The following is a 7,093-nucleotide window of genomic DNA, read 5'->3' as shown; positions in this document are numbered from 1 at the left end:
CCCTGGGGGGTGATTTCTTGCTTTCTGTCTCTCTGTCTCTGTCTTTCTGGCGAGCACACACGGCCTATAGCAAAAAGCTCTCAAAAAAGAAAAAAAAAAAAAAAGAAAAGAAAGAAAGAAAAAAAAGAAGTTAACTTAGAAGAAAACAAAAACTGGAAATAACCCCACTGTCCACCAGTCGGGAACATGTATGTTATATCTGTACGCCAGATACTACTCAGCAACTAGAACTAGTGAATTATCAATATAAAAAGCTAATGAGTCTTTTAAAAAATGATATGCTGAATGAAAGAAGGTAAAATCATGAATGACTTCCTTGACATAAAATTCTAGAAAATGAAAACAAATATGTAGTGATAGATTAGTGGGTGTCTGGGGAACAAGATAAGGGTAAGAGGAAGGAATTAAGTAGGAGCGTGAGGAAATTCAGGGAGCAGGATGAGTGTGTTTATTCATTTTTTATTGTGGAGATGTTTCACGTATATACATATATATGTCAAAACTTACCACATTGTACATTTAAACATAGGTTCAGTTTAATATAAGTCAAGTATACCTCCCTACATCTATTTTGTTTCTGTTTTTTTTTTTCTTTAATTTTATTTATCATTATCACTTTTTTTTTCTTGGAGAGGTTTTTTCGCTATAGGGCGCGTGCGCTCGCCAGACAGACAGAGAGAGAATCTGGGACGCGAACCGCAGTTGACTACATGGGAGTCCAGCAACATAGCCATTACGCTAACTGCTGGTTCCCATCATTATCACTTTTTAACTTGACCAGAGAAGGACAGAGAGAGGGAGAGAAAGGAAAGTGAGAAAGCAAGTCACCCAGTCTGGAGCTCAAACCATGGTCCACCATGCGGAAGTCCAGCACCTCAACTCCCATGTCACCTACCAGGCCCTTGTTTCTCTTTTTAAAGACACTGTTAAGAACATGAGGAAGGCATGTGCTTACTGGCCTAGTGATTAAGGGAATTAGACCCCACACAGCCCACTGCCTGGTTCAAGTCTCACACCCAATGATTTGTAAAACGCTCCAGGTTCGTGTGCGTGTATGTGCCCCAAATCCCAACAAGATAAAGAAGAGAAGGGATTGCGGCATGACCACATCCCATTAGGGGGTGCGCTTTCTTCCTCTCCCTCTTTCTATGTCTATCTGGCAAATCTAAAAAAAATGAAAAAAAAAAAAAAGATGCAAGCTACAATTTGGTCAAAGATATTTGTACAATATATAACTGAGAAAAGACTTTTTTTTTTTTTTCTGGAGATGTTTCTTGCTATAGGGCGCGTGCGCTCACCAGACAGACAGAGACAGAGAGATAGAAAGCGAGAAATCACCCCCCAGGGGGATGGCCACGCCGCAATCCCTTCTCCTCCATTCTCCTCCTGGGATCCTGGGCACGCACGCACATGTGCCCGGCATGAGATCAAGCCACCAGGTCTGGAACTCGAACTGCAGTCGACTACATGGGAGTCCAGCGACATAGCCATTACGCCAACCGCTGGTCCCAGAAAAGACTTTTTAAAAGAACACAAAACTTTTTAAACTCAACAATTAAACGAATATCCCGATCTTAAAATAGGCCACATATTTGAACAAATACCTTGCCAAGAACATATACAACTGGCCAGTAAGCATGAAAGTAAGTTCAATATCACTGCCTATTAGAAAAATGGAAATTAAAATCACATTGAAATAACACTTCATGGGACCAGCAGATGAAGTAATGGCTACGTTGCTGGACTTCCATGTAGTCAGCCAAGGTTCGAGTCTCTGGCTCTGGTGGTTTAAACTCAAGCCAGGTGCGTGTGCGTGTGTGCCCAAGATCTCAAGAGGAGAATGGAATGCGGCGTAGCCATCCTCCCCCGGGTGTGTGTGTGAGTGTGATTTCTCGGTTTCTGTCTCTCTATCTCTCTCTGTCTTTCTGATGAGCACACACTTCCTATAGCAAAAACCTCTAAAGAAAAGAAAAGAAAAGAAAAAGAAATACCTTTTTTTTTTTTTTTTTTGGAGAGGTTTTTCACTATAGGGCGCGTGCGCTCGCCAGACAGACAGAGAGAGAGACAGAGAGACAGAAAGCGAGAAATCACCCCCCCGGGGGTATGGTCACGCCGCAATCCCTTCTCCTCCATTCTCCTCTCGGGATCTTGGGCATGCACGCACAGGCGCCCAGCGTGAGTTTCAAGCCACCGGGTCCGGGGCGTGAACCACGGTCGACTACATGGGAGTCCAGCGACAGAGCCATTACGCTAACTGCTGGTTCCCAAGAAATACCTTTTCATAGTCAGTATAATGGCAAGAATTTTGAAAACTGGCACTATCAGGGCCAGCCAGGTGGCTTCATGGTTAATGCCTCAGATTCTACATGGCCAACATTGTGGTCAGAATCTCCATCTGGGACTGTGCCAGTGTGCCCCAAATCCCGAGAGAACAGAGAAAAAGGAAATGAGGTGTGGCCATCCCACAGGAGAGGTGCTTTCTCATTTTCTCTCTATTTTTTCTCTCTCTGGTGAGTGCACACAAATAAAAGATTAAAAGAAAAAAATAGTTTGGGCCCACAGGCGTAGTATGATGGTTAAAGGCTCTGGACTCCCACATGGCCAACCATGGTTCAAGTGCTGGACCTGGCAGCTTGCTTTCTCAGTTTTCCTTTCTGTCTCTTTCTGGTCAAATGAAACTAATAATAATAAAGTTAAATAAAATAACTCTCTAAAGAAAAGAAAAAAGACAATATCAAGTAATGGAGATGGTGTGGAATATTTGGAATCTACATGTATTACTGTTGGGAAGGTGAAATATATATTACAACCACTTGGGGAGAGAATTGGGCATCTTTTTGGGAAACAGGGGAGTATAAACTTCAAGAGTTGGTGGTTCATTAGTACCTCTTTTACTTAGAAAACAAAAGGAGGGCTTCCAGAGCTGGCCCATGCCTGGTGGTTGAGGCAGCTGGGTTCTATACTACCCATGGCATGGGCGGAGTCCCAGACCCTCAGCCTGAGAAAAACACAAGTTGTTTATATTAATCAACATCACAGGACAAGAAGATGGTGTAATGGTTATGTCACTGGACTCCCACGTAGTCAACTGTGGTTAGACTCCTGGACCTGGCAGTTTAAAACTCACACTGGGCAGTTTGTGTGTGTTTCCAAAATCCTCAGAGGAGAACACAGAAGGGATTATGCATGACCACTCTCCCTGGCAGGTGATTTCTCACTTTCTATCTCTCCTGTGCCGGACAGCATGCACCCTATAGCAAAAATCTCTCTCTAAAACAAAACAAAAGGACATCACTATGTTTCTATTAATCAACATCACTCTGTCCCTGTGAAAATGGACTTGGCCCAGAGACGCAGAGGTTTCATTTGGCCCTTATATTGCATTTTGTCACCAACATAAGCACTGTAAACACATGCCAACGAGCCTGAACATAGAACTCATGTGATTTCCTGATGTCATCACCTATCTGGTTCAGTAAGCCAATGCTGAATGGGTGAGGTCAATCATTGGAAAGGTCCCTAGTATGGATTGGGCTTCAGTTAGGAAATGATTAAATTTAAAAACTAATATTCTTACCTTAATTAAACAGAAATCTCTATTTGCCACTTCTAAATCATAACAGAAATGTATTAACATTTCTGGTTCTTTTTTTTTTTTTTTTTTTTTTTGAGAGGTTTTTGCTATAGGGCTCGCCAGAAAGACAGAGATAGATAGATAGAGAGAGAAAGCTAGGAATCACCCCCTAGGGGGGATGACCATGCCACAATCCTTTCTCCTCCATTCTCCTCTCGGGATCTTAGGCACACATCCACAGGTGCCTGGCGTGAGTTTAAGCCACCGGATCTGGGACTTGAATCTTGGTCGACTGCAGAGGAGACAAGTGATGTAGTCATTACGCCAACTGCTGGTCCCTGATGCGTCTTTTAAATGGTGATACAAAGAAACTCGTACATTCTGTTTTCGGAATTATCATGTTGTTTTACTTCAGAATCATAGCATTGTAGTTGCTTAGGAAACCATGCATATGCCGTATATGATACTTGCTAACCAGAATACTTTATATTCTGACCACAGTTGAAATTGTTTACTGCAGGAGGACATACTAATATAATACAATTTCATGGCAGTGTTATTAGCATTACTGCTGTGGCTCTGAATCATAGGGCCTTTTGTTTATTTGTATTTTATTTATTTATTTTTGTTCATAGGGCATGTGCACTCACCAAAGACAGAGAGAGACAGAGACAGAGAAAATGAGAAATCAGTCCCCAGGGAGAATGACCATGCTGTAATTCCTTTCCTCCTGTGATTTTGGGCAGCCATGCACATGCCCCTGACATGAATTTTAAGCCACTAGTCCAGACTCAAACCATGATCAATAATGTGAGTCCAGTGCCTTAACCAGGATACCACTTGCTGGCTCCTATATATATATATATTTGCATTTAAAAAATGTTATATAATTGTATATTTGTGGGGTATATTGTAATTTTTCAGTACAAGAATACAATGTGTAGCGATTAAATCAAGTTCATTAATATATCCATCATCTAGACCATTTGTCTTTTTTTAAGAGTCATTTTATTTCTCTTTATTTGATCAGAGAGGTACAGAGTGTGCGTGTGTGTGTGTGTGTGTGTGAGAGAGAGAGAGAGAGAGAAAGCCACTAAATTGGGGACTCAAACCACAGTCAACTATATTGGAGTCCAGAATCCTTAACCACCACACCACCTACTGGCTCTTAGACCATTTGTCTTTACTTTGGTGGGGAATATACAAAATCCTGTTCTAGTTACTCTAAGATAGGCTGTAACTTGTCAATGATATTCACCCTACTGTATTTTATAAAGCTAGCAATTGTTTCTCTTATCTGCAATATTGTTTCTATTAATCAACATCACTCCTTCCCCCACCTTATCCTTCTCGGCCTGTCCTTGTCACTCTCCAACTCTATTTCTGAGGTCATTTTTTTCAATTTCCACATATGAGTGAGAATATATAGTATTTCTTTTTTCTGTGCATGGCTGTTTCACTTCACATAATGTCCTCCAGATTCACTCATTTACCTCAGAGGACAAGATTTCATTTTTTTAAAAGAATTATTTAATTTCACTCTCCAACTCTATTTCTGAGGTCATTTTTTGAAGTTGACCAGAGAACGAGAGGGAGAGAGAGAGAAAAGGAAGGGGAAAAGTCAAGCCACCAAGTCCAGGACTCAAACCATGGTCACCTATGTGAGAGTCCAGTGCCTCAACCACCACGCCAACTGCTGGCCCCAAGATTTCATTTTTCTTAATGACTGAATAGTATTCCACTGTGTATATGCACTACATTTTCTCCATCCATTTGCTGATGAAAACATAAATTGAGTCTGTATCTTGGCAATTGTCAATAGCGTTGCAATAAGCTTGTGGATATCTTTATGACATACTTATTTCCTTGCCTTTGGATATATGCCTAGTAGCAGGATTGCTGGATCATACGGCAGTTCTATTTTTAGTTTCCTGAGGAACCTTCACACTGTTTTCCATATGGCTACTAATTATTATATACTCCCACCCTGCAGCAAAGAGTTTCTTTTTCTCTGCATTCTTACCAGCAGTTGTTAGTTTTTGTCTTTTTGATACTAGCCATTCTAACTGGGGTGAGATGGTACCTCATTGTGGTTTTGATTTGCCTTTCACTGATGATTAGTGATGTTGAACATTTTTTCATATGCTTGTTGCCCATTTTATGTCTTCTTGTGATCAGTTTTTAATTGGGTTGTTTTTTGTTGCTGAGTGATTTTAAGTTTTCAGTATTTTCTGGTCATTAAGCCCTGTTGGAAGTATCATTTGCAAATATTTTCTCTCACTGTCGAGTTTTTCTTATCTGCAGCTTTGATTTGGGTGTGCCAACTCTATTCAAAGGCTAATTAGTACTTCAGGTGCCTAGCTGGAAGAATTAAAGATAATTGCCACACGGTCTGTTAAAGGACATCTGTTTCATAATAGCTTTTTAAACTGATGTACAAACAGAAGATGCAGTTACTGTTTACTTTACCTCCTCCCCCGTCCCCCCCCCTTTCAATGCAAGGTCTGCTTCCTCTGCAGACTCCCATTAGCCCAGGCCCTGTGTGCACCTTCTGGTCTAGCTCATGGACATCTAAGATCTGGGACATTTCCAATTCTGGTTGCAGAAAGAATCAGAAGTATTTAAACTGAGCGGAGAACACCTGTCTCAGGACAGAAGCGGTTATGAAGTAGAAACCGGTAGGAAAAGGAAGTTGTGGCCACAGTTCCCAAGCTCCAAACCCATCTTGGAATTAGGGGACTCTCGGGTCTCCGTTCCACGATTCGCGGCCCTACACCTCCCAGATCCAGATCTCTAGTACCCGGGCTTGCAGTTAGAAAGCCCATCCTCCATGGCACACACTCCTTTCTCCCGGCTGGGAGAATATCTCCAGTTTGCAGGAATCTGTTTGCGGTTGCAAATAAAGGATGAAGGGGACTACGGCCGACGAATTCGAGATCGGCAACGATCTTCTAGCGAAAGGGAAGTCGAACGTCTGGATTCTATCCTTTCTTCCCCACCTCGTCTTACAGAGGCAACCTCCCGCCTTCCTTCCCTTTAGGCTAAGAGAAACTCTTTTAATCATTCAAAAAGCCTTCTATGCCCTCTTTCGCTTCAGTTTTTCCACTTCCAAACTCCCACTGAAAGACGTGGAAAGCAAAACAGAGAGCAGGATACAAAGAAGTTTCTCAACGCGCCCTCTTTCCTAGGTTCTCAAGGCGTCCCCTTTAAGGAACCGGGCCCACCTCTTTTGCATTCACCTACTGGCTTTCCTTCCTGCCCGTCACTCTACCTTTAAGAATATTTCCTGTTCCTTCAACCCAACTTGCACACCTCCGCCCCCCGGCCCTCCTCATTGGGCCGCCCGAGGCCCGTTGACTCTCCGGTTTTCCCTCCACCTCCTCCCGCCCCCCAGCCTAGCGCAATCGCGTCTCCGCTTCTGATTGGCTCTGGCGGCAGCCTCCCCGGGGCCGGGTTGGTGGGCTGAGTGGCAGGGGCGGGATCGCGGCGCACCTAGGGTAGGGTGTTCGCGTGCCGAGC

The sequence above is a fragment of the Tupaia chinensis genome, unplaced genomic scaffold (assembly GCF_000334495.1).
Source record: "Tupaia chinensis unplaced genomic scaffold, TupChi_1.0 Scaffold139218_1, whole genome shotgun sequence".
NCBI classification, from domain to species: domain Eukaryota; kingdom Metazoa; phylum Chordata; class Mammalia; order Scandentia; family Tupaiidae; genus Tupaia; species Tupaia belangeri.
This window is presented reverse-complemented; position numbering follows the sequence as displayed.